At 41.8% G+C, this 14,933-nt stretch overlaps 1 long non-coding RNA gene across 2 annotated transcripts in view; it reads right to left on the reverse strand.

Moving 5' to 3' along the window:
• Nucleotides 1-207: 207 nt before the first annotated feature.
• Nucleotides 208-14,933, reverse strand: part of LOC146809461 (uncharacterized) — a 105,903-nt gene continuing 91,177 nt past the window's right edge. Inside the window, exons 1-3 of one of the 2 annotated variants that reach the window (XR_014965550.1) lie at nt 7,008-7,155; nt 2,183-2,288; nt 208-1,958 (exon numbers count right to left, since the gene is read on the reverse strand). This is a non-coding gene — a long non-coding RNA (uncharacterized LOC146809461). Of the gene's footprint in view, nt 1,959-2,182; nt 2,289-7,007; nt 7,156-14,933 lie in introns of those variants that run through there. The other variant, XR_014965551.1, reaches the window with a different exon arrangement.

Consider the following 14,933-nt stretch of genomic DNA (forward strand, 5'->3'; position numbering starts at 1 on the left):
TGCTGTAAAATAATCTGATTGAACAATTGCAGTGTAGAAGTCATCCACACATTAAGGAGGAACAAAACGCAAAGCAGTTAGGGGGATATGTACAATAGAAGTGGGTTGTTAGCCTCCTGGGCTTAACAACACACTCCGTCACTTCGGAAACGCAAGGCTGCACCATAGTTACAAGAATGTGGTGCAGCCTTGCATTTCCCCCAGCGATGGCGCTAAGTTTAACAACTTAGCGCCAACGCAGGCACCCTTGCACCAGAGTGCAAGGGTGTCTGTGTGCAGGGCAGGATTGGTTATGTGTAGGAAGGTGTCCCTTTCTGCACATAAACAATCCTAAAATGCCATATTGTAACTTTCATATGTGCTGCTTCATGCAGCACACATGAAAGTTACAAAATTGCATTTTTAATAAGGTTTGTTTATGTACAGTTAGGAACATCTCCCTGTAGATAAACAAACCATGGCATTTTGCACAAGGCAGCACACATAGAAAAAGCAAAAACAAGGAGAAATAATGCATTTCTCCTCATTTCGCCAACTTAAGACCAGGGTTTTCCATGTGATAAAAACATCCTCGGATTTGGGTATCTGGATATAGTTTAGTAATAGAATTTATCATTTGCAACTCAAAATCAATTATCACTTTCCTAGGACTTTTGTTCAGAGTTTTTGAGTTTTTCTAACTGATAAAAACTCAGTGTAAGTGGAAGATTGTCTGTCAGGCAGAAAACTAAATACTAAGGGGACTGTTGTGTTGTTAATATCGCCATGAATAGTGTAAATTTGGATAAAAGGATGGGGTATAGTCTTAAAAGTGCCATCCATCATCCAAATTTCAGTATTCTCCAGGGTGACCAAATTACGTGCTGTGGAGAAGATTAAATGACGTTTTAGAGGATTTTATTTATCATGCAAAAGAAAAGTCTTGTTAGTAAAAGTGACTGTCAGTTCTGGGGGGATGTTAACATCGGAGAACGTTTTTGGTCTTAGTGCGTGTGGATTGATGGCCTGTTTTGTTCCCTGGATCATGCGTCTTAAATTAGGGGTTGTGGTAATATTACTGGCAACGTGCATGGGGATGTTTTGTGCAGCTTCCCATAAAACTGAGCCACAGGTTTCATTGGAGGTGGCTGCCAAAATTTTAATCTGCTGTAGATTTTCCCCAACTTCTATCTCCATTGCAGAGGCAGAGTGGTTATGCTCTGTGGACCTCTCCACTATGTCACCCAGAGTAACCGGTCTGCCTTTGCAATGCAATGAAAAATATTCTACACACCTCCAATGACTCCTGGGCTCAGTTAATCTTTCCTTACAGTACATGTGGACACCAAATTTCAATAACCCGTTACCCTACCTTGATTGTAAGTAACTTGCTCGGCAACTGGAATCTACTGTGGATGATTCCGTAAATAAAGGATGAGGATAAGTGAGTGTCAATTTTTTGAAGCTACTGTTGTATTTTTACAGAAGAATTATGGTTCCTATATAGAATCGTACATTTCTTTTTCAAATAGAAACGAAGCTAGATAAAGTTTAAACAATTCATTTTAAGTGTGCTAAACTATTTATTGACAGTTTTAATTTCATGTCAAAGAAAAAATAATTATAGTACTTTTTTAGAAGACAAGAGAAATGTTTGCCCTTGTACCTGAGGTTTGCATTTCTTAGTTCTTTTGAGGTGAAGTTTTGTTTACAAAAGTATTATTGGAAGAGGTGTGGCGCCAGGGCGACTGCCTCTGGAATCTGGGGATGATGGTTCGATCCCCGGCGCCGGCGGCAGATTAGCCCAGCACCATGTGACTCTGGGCAGTAGCTTGCTTAATCTTCCTGATGGCCCCAGCGCCTAGAGACCCTTACGGGTGATTGTTCGCGCTTTACAAATGTGGATTATTAAGTGATGCTTTGGCGGGAACTCTCTTTTCAACTCTGATAGGTATTCCAGGTGTTCATTAAAGAGGTAGCTGTAATGAGAAGTATCAAGAAAAGGATTAGAAAAGTTTATTTTAAAATGTTGTTGTTCAACCGCAAATTAAAACAAACATTTTTAAAGTTAGTGTAACAGTCTCAACGTTTTCAATATTACTTTAGAAACCCTTAATGTTTAAAGAACAACAGAGTAAGATGGTTTCTCATGTTGACATCTTAAAATGAGATAAGGCAAAATATAAGGTTGTTTAATTTGTACCTGAAGATTTGTTGTTTTTTTGTTGTTTTTTTCGGCAACTGATGTTTCAGGCTGTACTTTCATTTTTCCCCTTAGAGATTGATGGAAATGGCTTTCTGTGAGATATCTGGTTAGAAAAACAAACCAAACATAAAGATCAAGCACATGTTTTAATTATAGTTTAGAGTAAAGATATTATATTTTGCCTTTTGATTCAGTGTCCAACATCATCCCTGAGGTAAGTAACCGGCTGAGTAAGAATATAAAATGTGGCCCCCAGGCACTGGCCAACACCTTCCCTGAGGTAAGTACCCAGTGGAGTAAGAATATAAAATCTGGTCCCCAGACACAGGCCAACATCTTCCCTGAGGTAAGTACCCGTGGAGTAATAATATAAAATCTGGCCCACAGACACTGGCCAACACTTTCCCTGAGATAAGTACCCGGCCGAGTAAGAATAAAAAATCTGGCCCTCAGACACTGGCCAACACCTTCCCTGAAATAATTACCCGGGGGAGTAAGAATATAAAACCTGGCCCCCAGACACTGGCCAACACCTTCCCTGCAGTAAGTACCTGGCGGAGTAAGAATATAAAACCTGGCCCCCAGACACTGGCAAACACCTTCCCTGAGGTAAGTACCCAGCGGAGTAAGAATATAAAATCTGGCCACCAGACACTGGCCAACACCGTCCCTGATTTAAGTACCCACCTTAGTTAAAAATTCTATAACTCCCTCTCAGATACTGTACATCATAAATTAAATGAATGGTATAATTTAAAAGACAACCAACCATTCACTGATACATTCTTAGTCTGTGATAATTTTGCAAGGAGACTGAAAGTGAAAAACTATACACTCTTCCCACAAAGCATTGTCCAGTACCTTTTTGTGTTACAAGTAATGTTTTTGCCCCTTACTCACTGACACAATATATTCATTTGGTATCATTTCATCCTCTGCTACATGTACATATATATCATACATCACACACTTAAGTTGTGTAAATATATTCCGCACAACGGTTTTTATGGTTACCAAGTATGTTTGACATTTCAATATTACAAGCAATTTAAAAAAAGATGCAACACAATCTCTATCTTGTCTCTGTGATCTGTTGTAAACTGTTTTTTCTCTGAACTTGCCACTTTCTAGACAAAAGTTCTGAAAAGTATAATTAACAAATATTTTTTTTAAAACGTTACAGGGAATTTACTATGGTTGGTTGATAATGCTTTTGTATGTGTTAAATCTATGTACTTACTTCTGTCACTAGATGGCAGTGGTGGTCTAAAGAGAATTTGTTTTCTCCGGTCACAGACAACAGTGTGAACCACTGATGTCAAAATGGTGAACTGCCCTTATATATGTTATGAGGAGGGTGAACGACAATTAAATAAAATATGTTTCAGAATCGGCTTTTTTCAACAAGTTAAATCGTGACTAAAGGTATATTTTAAAATACAGTTTGGAAATGGCAAGTGACCTTCTTCGAAAGGTATTTCAGTGTCTTACTTCGCCTTTAGGATAATACAGAATCTCCCACACGGTGGCTCACAACATGGCGAAGCAGGAGACATAACAAAACAACAACACCTAAAAAAGGGTTTTATTTTACAAAATGCAAAGACTCATCTTTTTAGAATAAGGCTTTGGGTTTATTTATGCAATGCTCTCCAACAGAAAGGCTTTCCCAGATGCCAAATGCACAACATTCAAATACATATATGCGTGTGTATATAAAAATTCACTTAAAAAACCATAGGTTTCACACAGGTTATAGTTAGGTGGACATTTCACTCGTAAAAAACCAATGAAATTCCCCCGTTATAGTTAGGTCAGATAACTATAACTCGCGCGCCCGCAATCCAGTGCTCATGACATGGTCAGTGGCATCACTCATGACATCACTGATGACATCATCCTTGTGATAGAGTGGCGGTCGCGCGAGTTATAGTTATCTGACCTAACTATAACGGGGGAATTTCATTGGTTTTTTACGAGTGAAATGTCCACCTAACTATAACCTGTGTGAAACCTATGGTTTTTTAAGTGAATTTGCAAGGTTTTTTAAATGCTAATTCCTAACTATAACGTGTGTGAAACCTATGGTTTTTTAAGTGAATCTGTACGGTTTTTTAAATGCTAAGTTATGTATATATATATATATATTTTTTTTAAGGTTTTTCACCGTGCGCACACCGTGCGCGCACCCCGCGAGTTTAAAAAAAATAAAAATAAAATGTTTTTTCACTTTTCGGGGTCCTTTAGGGACCCCCTGACAAAGGCTAGGAGGTCAGGAACTCTCTACCCTGCCCCCTTTTCACGTTCGCCACCTCTCTTTTTCACTCTCGCACCCACAACAAACAAAATGGCGGCCGACACTTCCTGATTTAGAACGATTCGAACGTTGACTGACATGTAACCACCAATCAGAATTACGCTCGCGCACGTTAGTGTGCGCGCACCGTGCGCGCACCGTGCGAGGCTATAGATATTTATGTGGTTTAACTGCAATTTTCTCAGGAAATACTGAACAGATTTTCTCCATACATGCAAAAGGCACATGCCTGACCTGAGGACTACCTCTCTGGCAAATTTCAAGTAATTCTGTTCAGCCGTTCGGGCTGTACCTTCGACAAAAGGTCCTATGGGAAAATGCATGGGGAAAACGCGTTTTGGGACCCCCCTTTTTTCTCGGGCCCCGCTTGACGAATCACCCCGAGACTTTCAGGGTAGGAGCTGAGCGGAGCGCCCCATTAGTTTTGAAAATTTCGCGAGGATTCGTCAACCGGCGCCAAAGTTATTCAAAATAGAATTTTCAGATTTCCTATGGAAACACGGTCCTAACTATAACTATCTACTGGCGACCGCCAGTAGTTAATATATATATATATATATATATATATATATATATATATATATATATATATATATATATATATATATATATATATCTATATAGATATATAGATATATATCTATATATATATTACCTACTGGCGGTCGCCAGTAGGTAGTTATAGTTAGGACCACGTTTCCATAGGAAATCCGCAACATTCTATTTGGAATAACTTTGGCGCCGGTCGACGAATCCTCGCGAAATTTTCAAAACTAATGGGGCGCTACGCTCCGCTCCTACCCTGAAAGTCTCGGGGGATTCGTCAAGCGGGGGCTGAGAAAAAAGGGGGGTCCCAAAACGCGTTTTTCCCATGCATTTTTCCATAGGACCTTTAGACACAGCTACAGCCCGAACGGCTGAACAGAGTTACTTGAAATTTGGCAGAGAGGTAGTCCTCAGGTCAAGGAAGTGCCTTTTGTAGGTCTGGTGTAAATCTGTTCAGTAGTTCCTGAGAAAATAGCATTTAAATCAATATATATATCTGAGCCAGCTTACGGTGCGCTTACGGTAAGCTTACCGTACGCGTACGGTGACGTGCGCGAGCGCGATTCTGATTGGCTGTTAGATCTTAGTAAACATTCGAATCGTTCGAAACCAGGAAGCGGCAGCCGCCATTTTCTCTCTCGCACTCTTAAGGGGTGAGGAAAAACAAAGGCCAAAAACATGTAATGGGACTGTTTAGACAGCTCCTTACCACCTAGCCTTGATCAATGGGTCCCCACAGTTCCCCCATGGGCAAAAATCCTTTTTTATTTCTTAACGAAAACTCCCCGATTACGCTTACCGTACGCGTACTGTAAAACAAACAAATCGAAAAAAATAAAAATTATCCACACTCTCCCCACCCCGTGTGCAAATCTTGCCCTTCGTGCACCATTTGTGCATAGCGTATAATTTATCTAAAAAATGTAAAAGCTTACCTTTCGCAGCGAAGCGCATAATATGTCCTCCATGTGCGCATGGTGCGCGAAGCGCATTGTGCATACATGGCCCATCCAGCGTAACGTGGGCACGCGGTGCGCGTAGCGCACCGCGTGCCCACCCTGCGTGCACGGCACTAACTGCGTAAAGTGGGCGCGCGGTGCGCAAAGCGCACCGCGTGCTCACTGTGCGCGCACGGTGCGCAAAGCGCACCGTGCGCGCACGGAACGAACTGCGTTAAGTGGGCGCGCACGCCACGAATGGCGTAAAGTAACTTAGCATTTAAAAAACCGTACAAATTCACTGAAAAAACCATAGGTTTCACATACGTTATAGTTAGGAATTAGCATTTAAAAAACCTTGCAAATTCACTGAAAAAACCATAGGTTTCACACATGTTATAGTTAGCTGGACATTTTACTGATAAAAAACCAATGAAATTCCCCCGTTATAGTTAATGCAGGCAACTATAACTCACGCAACGGCAATCCTCTGCTGATGACATATGTGTCTTTATGAAAAAAAAATATTTGCAATATATGTATAGCTAAAATTTAATGGAAGAAGACATGGGCAAATAAGTGTCTAAATACAGTATTAGCATCAGCAGAGGATTGCGGTTGCGTGAGTTATAGTTGCCTGCATTAACTATAACGGGGGAATTTCATTGGTTTTTTATCAGTAAAATGTCCAGCTAACTATAACATGTGTGAAACCTATGGTTTTTTCAGTGAATATATATATAGATATATATATATATATATATACACATGCAGTAATAAATGCACCAGTTAAATGCATGAAGAATACTATGAATAAACAAGCAGCAAATAATATGAGATAAAACTCAAGAAAATATTATAGAACGTCCTGCAAGAGATCAGAAAGATATACATACACTAGATACATCAAATTATTAATTTGGATGTGCACCTTACTCAGTCACACATCACAAAGAAAACACCATAAATGATCAAATCCACTGGCTATACATCACAATGGCAATAATCAAAACTCAAATACCTCAAATGACCACAGCCACTGGAACCACGCATCACAATGGCACTAGTCAGAAACAAGTCACCTCACCCGATCGTTCACTTGACATCCTTGCTAATTCTCACTGGGGGGACCCGTTCACAGCTAGCTTGGACTCTCGACTGAGACTCAAGTTCGGTTTGTCTTACAGCAGTACGTCTACTCCGTAAGTGAACTCTCAACTCAGCTGTCAACAAACCTCAGCTTTATAGTCTCAAAACACACACTAGAAGGTTCGAGAGTCTTCCTCCCCGCGTCAAAGGAATCTTAAAAGGACTGGCCAGCTTCCAAGCAAGCATTCCCACGTCCCCTCTACATTCTCGCATGTTCCAGCCTTTATCTTGATGAAGCTCACAAAAGCCTTCCAGGGTACATTAAACAATCTCTCACAAAAACAATCCTTGAACCTGATTAACCCAAACAACTTGCGAGCGTGGCTGTGCGTGCAGAAAAAGCTGAAGCAAGGCAGAGTCAGAGTAAAAATTCAGGATGACATGACGCCTTGTCAAAGCCAATAGGAAGAACTTAATAATACTACCAATGTACAACACAGCGCACATTTGTGAACCACTGCCTATAGCGTCATATACTTCATCTCTTATTGTACAACACAGTGCACATTTGTGCACTACTGCTCATAACACTGCACTTCGAGACCAAAAATTACATGCCACACCTCTCTTGCTCTCTCTCTCATGCTTTCAAATGCACATCCCACACATTCTGTTCTTGGCAAGGCTGTCCTACTCCATGGCAGCGCCCACTGAAAGACTGCAAGATTACAAGAAAGAAACCTTTAAGAGAAACAAGGCATATGCAGGACGTCGTAAATTCAGGCAAGGATAAAATAAAACATCAAAGTCAATTAAAATAATGGTAGTCAAGGGTCATCACAGGGTGTCAGACTACAAGAGTGCCTCTAGCACTACATTCAGCCATCTTGCTTGGGGAAATGTTTGTAGGGGTTACAGAAAGTGATGAGAGACAAACGTTCACATAACTTCGTGAAATTTATCAGGCAACCAATAGAAATATGTTCGAAAACAATGGAATGCATGGAATGGGCCGTGTTATGTGTTCATACGAATTTGTGTAATTAAAGCAAGCATGGTAAAAAGCTGTGAGGTAGTGGCTCATGCGTAAAAATTATTGCGTTGCTATGCCATGCGTGGTAATTATATGTGGGGTAAAATCATACAACCGTGCAGTGGCGGTTTCTCTGTGTGGGCGTCGGGGCTCCGCCCCAGGTAATTTCCCAGTTAATTAATTTAACAAGTTTCCTTTCATTTAAAAAATAAATAAATACCAGTACGTTTCTTTTTTATTAAGAAAATAAAAAAACGCAAAGAAAAAGAACACATCGCCGCAAACTTTAACATGGGGCACTGTCGTCAGTCTGCTGCCTCCCACTGTCAATACCCCCGCGCTGCACCACCTGCTATGTCTTTGCCGGCTGAGAACCTCACAGCCCTGAAGGCTGTGACGCCATCAGCAGGCAAAGACATAGCCTGGAGGCCCAGTCTCCACCCCCTGATGGCGTGGAGATTAAGTTAGCCCCGGGCGTTTTTTACACAAGCCCGGGATTGCTAACATCTCCACGTCAATCAGAGAGTGGAGGAGACAGGAGAGTGTGAGATTCACCCCCACCCCCTCCCAACTCGTCACAGGGCGTGGTGAGAAGTGAACCACCTGTCCCTGTGACGAGTGGATAGGACCCTCTGCGCAGACTCGGAGTAGTTCTTCCCGCGCATGTAGCAGCAGCCGCCATTTTCGGGACGGACTAGTCGGACTGTGTCGTCAGGAGCGGTGGAGACTGACTAGTGAGTCAGTCAAGGTCGGGGCCTTTGAAAAAAAGAAAGCGGACCGGTCGTGCTCTGTAGCAGCAGCCAGCCTAGTCCACCATCCATCCATTTGGTTGCACTTGCAGGAGGTTGCTGTGAGGAGGACCGAGAGAGAGTGAGACCGACGTGTGTGAACTCGGGCAGGTAGGGCCTACCGGACCGTTCTCTAGACTCCCATAATATGTGGACGCCATGGCTCGTGCTAATGACAGCATACGAATCACCGCGGGGTATGAGAAGGAGACTGTGAGCGATGCTAGCACGCTGCATTACAGAGACATTTATGAGGCCTTCCTTCCCGCGCGAAACGTAATTAAATACAGCTGCGAGGTTTCGCTAGCATGGAATCCAGCCTAATTGAGGGTTCTCACTGTATTTAGGCACACATTTACAAGCCTAGCTATACACATAAAGGTACATGTCATATTTACAAAGCTATGCATAAACCGGGACAGGCCAGGCATAGAAGGCAAACTCAATGCTTTAGTCCTACTTTCATGCCCGGCCTTTCCCGATTTTTGCTTCTCAAAATCTGGTCACCCTACTCGGGAGAAGGAGGCGGCGCCGTCAAAGATCGTGGCGCAGGCGCCACCAGCGCTAAAGCCAGGCCTGGAACTTCGCACGTGCAGTGATTGTCGTCTTGAACGTGTCACTCACGTGACCCCCTTCTTCCGGTCAGGTTGGGGTGCAGTGCAGGCAATCCGGTTTTGGCCTGGCTTGGCCACTAACTACGTCACGGCAAGAGAGGGCACCAATGGGCATCAGGCTGTGAAGGAAAGGGTGGCTGGGCAGAGGCAGTCAGAAAGGGAGAAGTAAGTGACAAATGAGAATAAGACGGGCGGCGGAGAAGAAAGGGTTACGTGGAGGGGAGTTGTGTCAGAGAAAAAATTGTCAAAATAGGGGACGAAGAAAATAGAACCGAAGTAGAGGAAAAGTGTCAGAAAGGGATGAGAAAGAAAGAAAGTTGAATGGTGGCGTAGAAAGTAGGGTGAGTGATGGAGTGAATAGAAATAGGGACAGAGAAGGGGGGGGGGACAGTGGACAGCAGAAGAGGAGAAGACGAGCCAGAAGGGGAAGTCGGAGAATGGTCGTAAATATACCGGTAGCTACATTTACCTTAGAGGGAAGGGAGTCTGGGCTTGGGCTCAGCAAGGGAGCAGTACGGCTCAGAAGTAGAGGGCCCGATAAGATAAAGAGTAGGAGAGAAGAGTCAGAAAGGAAGGGGTTAGGCGACAGGAGTAGAGCGATCAGATACATAGATCAGAAAGAGAGGAGACGTGGAAATGAGAGTGGAGGAAGGGTTATGGGCTGACAGAAGGAGGCGGCGAGCGACAACAAGAAGAGCATACAGGGAGAGCTGAGAAAAAGAGGGAAGGGCGGAGGTGGAAGAAGAGAGAAGGGCAGAGGTGGAAGCAGAGAGAAGGGTCGAGGACCACTGGTAACCTACAGTAACATTCTATACATTTTTGTTTAGGGAGTATTTTATCGTTTGTATGAGGCATATTATGTTTCCAGGAATTTAGACATAAGTATGTTGTGAGCAGTAACATATTGTATTTCACAAGTAGCGCGTTTGTGTGCATGTTTGCTTTTCAACCCTCCTCCTTCGCTTGAGTGTCTGTTTTTTGGTCGCGTTCCGTTGGAAGCCTCTGCTAGGTAATCTTTTTAAGTCTGGCAAAACAAGTCGGTTTCTATGGGTGAGCCTAGGGGCATTGTCGTTATCGGTATGAAGTGACAATCAGGTTTTAAATCCATTCATGCTGTGGTAGGAATGTACATCTGTGTTTGGGTCCCATAGCCTTCACAAACGTTCTTGAAATAATTGTTTTACAAGATATTGCAATCCAAAGCAACTTGAATTGAAGTCTGTTTAGTAGAGATGGCCCATTTCTGTTCATTACACATTGTTTTAGACCACTGTCTGCGGTGAGCATGAGCATTGATTCACTAAAATGTCTGGGGTAACGGAAGTGATATCATATACCCTTTGACCCTAATGATGTCAAAGGAAGTGACAACACAGGACCTTTGACTCTGAATCTTCCTAGGGAGTGATGTCACATGACATTAATCCTGATGACATCACATTAATTAACATTTCTGAAATTCCAAAATATTTGCATGATTAATGTAACAACACACCACAAACAAATGTCTGTTTTGACTGTCATCTATATAAAGGTGTGGACATGATATGTCAAGAGAGCAGGCACCTGAATTGTAGTAATCAGGTGGGTGTTTCTCTCCTTTTGAGAAACATTGGAAAAAATGGGCACTAATAGTGAATTTTAAAGCACAATTTTCACATAATTTTAAACTTTCTCCCATAGTAGCCTGTGAAATTAAATTTTAGAAATGTATGCTATTTCATTGTTGTGCCTGTTTTAAGACCACTTATTGCACACCTACATGATTTTCGATGAGTTTCCATTTTGTGAACCTGTGCTGTAAATACAAACCTTTTTTCCTCGTCATCTACCCTTCTGCGTGCAATCATTCCACTTGGTCAGTAGGCAGATCCAACCTATTTATGCAACATTGTTAAAATTAATTGTGGTTTATTGCAATTTAGAATGGTTTATTCATGAGGCCTTGGAACTGATGATAGTTTTAGGGGAGGCAGTGGCCTGTTTCTGTTAAGCACAATGGCTTCCGAAAGTCTTGAAAATCCACCATTTGGCTGCTAATTTTTCAAAATTTTCTCGGGGGGGGAACCCCCCCGAACCCTCCGTAGGTGATTCGGGCTCGCTCGCTGCGCTCGCTCGCGCGCCATTCGACACCAAAAATGTTCAGCCCCACCACTTTAAAATCTCACCAGCCGCCACTGCAACCGTGACAACAGTAGATGTTAGTGGTGCTACCTTTTGTCTAACTTATCTTCTTTAATATTCTTTTATCCTTCTCTTTGCGGTTACACAATCTTGTTTGTGATGGCACTGTGTTGTTCCTCTACTATACTTGGTCTGCAGCACTTTATTATTCTATGGAACACCCCAGATTAACTAAGGTTATTCAGAAAGTGATTCTCCCATGTATGTTCTGACTGGTCAATCATAATATTTTTATAGATTACCACCCTCTGGCCACCTTTAGAAATATCTTCAAAAAGTGTGGTCCTGAAGAAGGTGTTTGGACAAAAGAAATTTCCACACCGAAACATTTGTTAACGTCTTTAAAATGGTCTCAGCTCACAACATCTCAACGATTGAAAGAGAAAAGCCTTCCCCATTGTTTTATTCCTATGTTTATGTGTGTTTGTGCGGAGATGTGGTATGTAAGGAGTGTATGATAAGTGTGTTTGTTATATGTATGAATGAGTGCAGGATGGGGGCTCTTAGTATCATCTTTTGTTTGTTTTGTATAGTTTGTGCCAAATAAGTGTTACATGTTGATGTAATGATAAAATAAATATTGCAATATCAATGAATATATGAAAGTAATACATTTATTGATGACACCAAGTTGAACTAAAGAATGTCTAACGAATGTTAAATAAACAATTTTTTAACAAAGCATATTCATTGTATAGTGTTTCTCTTGTCAGGACATAAAATACTAATTAGACATAAGCAAAGCAATACAGGTCATGTGGTGTTTTCTCTTGCTTTATGAGTCCTGTTGAGAAACAGTTTATCCGTAATTTAGAGACAAGACGGGTCAAAATATATTTTCGATCAATGGAAGGATAAGATGTTTTGAAGCATTTTGAAGCATAACAGGAAAAAGGAGAAAGGTGAGTAAGAGGAGGAGGCAATATACCCTAAGTTGAGATTGGATTGGCAACACAAAGGGAAGTTATGTATTTATAAACTGATACATGCAGAGAGGAGTATCTGTATGGGAGTGAGTGTGTGTGAGCATAAATGTGAACCTTTATTTGGTCCTGTTAACATTCTTGACGCGATCAGGTGATTCTGCTAGTTTATTTTGTGTGTGGACAGTATGCTTATTTTAGGTTGCCTAGAAATTAGTCAGGAACTTGTTACCTTGCGGTAGTGTTTTCAAAACATTATCTTGTGAAGAATTTAGAAACGCCTAGAAAAGGACTGTCTAGTTGATACATACATAGTGGTAGTATTGCTTCACAAATAGTAAGATACATTTTTGGAGCTACGATTCCTTCAGTAGGTGTCTTTTTAACATTTTAAAGAATAGAAACCTCTCCCCAATAGTGGACAAACTAACTCTAGGACTGCAGGTGCATTGTTGTCTGTAGATACTGAACTAGTGGCTACTAGGCCAATGCATTGCAAAATCGACTTGCAGTAGGCATTTTGTTGGCAAAAGAGGGTGGAGTCTGTAAAATGCTTAAGGATCAACAATGTTGAAACTTTATCCCTAATAAGAGCAAATAGATATGAGAGTTTGTGAAGGCTATCACTGGATTGATATCAGATTTGAAGAAATTGGAAGCAACTGGCCCTTGGGAACAGCCGGAAAGAGATTTGTGGCTGTAGGTAGTTGGCTTGGTAATCTAGGCAGTGGGCTTTTAGACTTTACATTGAGGCCTAACTTGATTATTGCCATTTGCTTGGTTAGTTTATTTGCTATTTTCAATGAATTTAAATATATGAGATCTAAGAAAGTGGTGGTTGCAGGAAAGGGACATAGGAGAAAAAAGGATGACTTTGTAAATGTTGTAGACTTGTAAAGCGCACAGCTACCCCAGCAACGGGGCGTCCTGGCGCTGTAGACCGCTGGGGAACCCGTCCTGGCTATCCCTGTGAGATGGTCCCTTTCTGGGTATCTCCAAGGTGAAACCAGGCATCCCCGGTGTTTGTGGGGGGCCGTTGTAGAGATGAGGCAAGCTTAATGCCCAGAGTTGCCGAGTGTGTTCCTGGTTAGAGTAGGTACCGAAGTGAGAATTATCAAGTCTGTTTTGACCCTGGTCCACGACCCTGCCGCGTCGGGAATTGAACCCTGGTCCCCGGCCGATTCTCTGCTTACGGGTCTGCCGCCTCTAACTAGTGAGCCACACCTCTCCACTTTGACTTAGTAGAGAAACAGTGCAAAGTCTATGATGAAATGAAGGAATTGGAGAAGTCAGTGGGTAAGATGTCGAAGACAACAAGATCTTGAAGATTTATTTGGTTTGTGTGATGGCTCTGCTATCCATCAGGGAGGATTGGAGCAGTGTAATTTAGCGCCCCACCCCTTTATATGAAACACATATACTTAACATGAGTTTAACTGCATTACTCTGTGTGCACTTTATTAGTAAATTGTAGTGAGTGGCCATGTATTCGCTTAGATGAGAGTTACCTACATATTTAGTTAAATTATAATAAACGTTTTTCTTATTGAAGAGAAAGTATCTCCTTTTTAAATGTCTAACAGTATTAAAGTCTCTGGTTTTCACTGCGCCTTAAATGTAATGCCGGGGTTTGCTCCTTCCTTACACTTTAAGTCGGCAATCAGAGGTCCATACTGTCAGTGGGGAATAATTTTTGCTGACTTTACAAAGAGACTGAGATTCAAGAAACCTTGCTCTATCACTATAAATGTCATGTTTCTGCCATTTTCAAACAATTTAAATAACAGGTATTACTTTTAATGGTAATCAATTTACCAACTCTAAAAGGATACAAGTTTCAGTTCGCACTGGCAAGATTTTAAGTCCAGAGCTGTTGATAACAGCAGATGTCAGCGACGTAGGTTACTGAGCCCTTGTGAGTGTTTCTATGCCGTATTCCTTCTGACATAGGTAAATTGATAACGCGCATTTTGTCTTTGCAGAAAGTCCTACGTCGCAACGTTGTATACTTTCACAATAGCCGTTTTCTAAAAATAGATCTCAAATCCACATCTGCGAGAAGTGTTGTACCACGATACAGACAGTGAAAGTTCCCAAATCTCTCAGTGGTCAGTTCCTAAGCATGACCACTAGAGTGTGCCAGAGCTCCATTAAAAAAGAGATATCTACTCAGCTTTGGCGTGAGCTAATAAACGTAGGTTCCGTTACTTCATCATCAGTTCCAGTGTTCACAGCGATAGGAAACAAGTCGTGCTTAATGTTTTTGACTGCAGGTGGAGGTCCCTGGCACCCGTTTCTTATCATCACTGTCCTAGC

The sequence above is a fragment of the Triturus cristatus genome, chromosome 7 (genome assembly GCF_964204655.1).
Source record: "Triturus cristatus chromosome 7, aTriCri1.1, whole genome shotgun sequence".
In the NCBI taxonomy this organism is placed as follows: domain Eukaryota; kingdom Metazoa; phylum Chordata; class Amphibia; order Caudata; family Salamandridae; genus Triturus; species Triturus cristatus.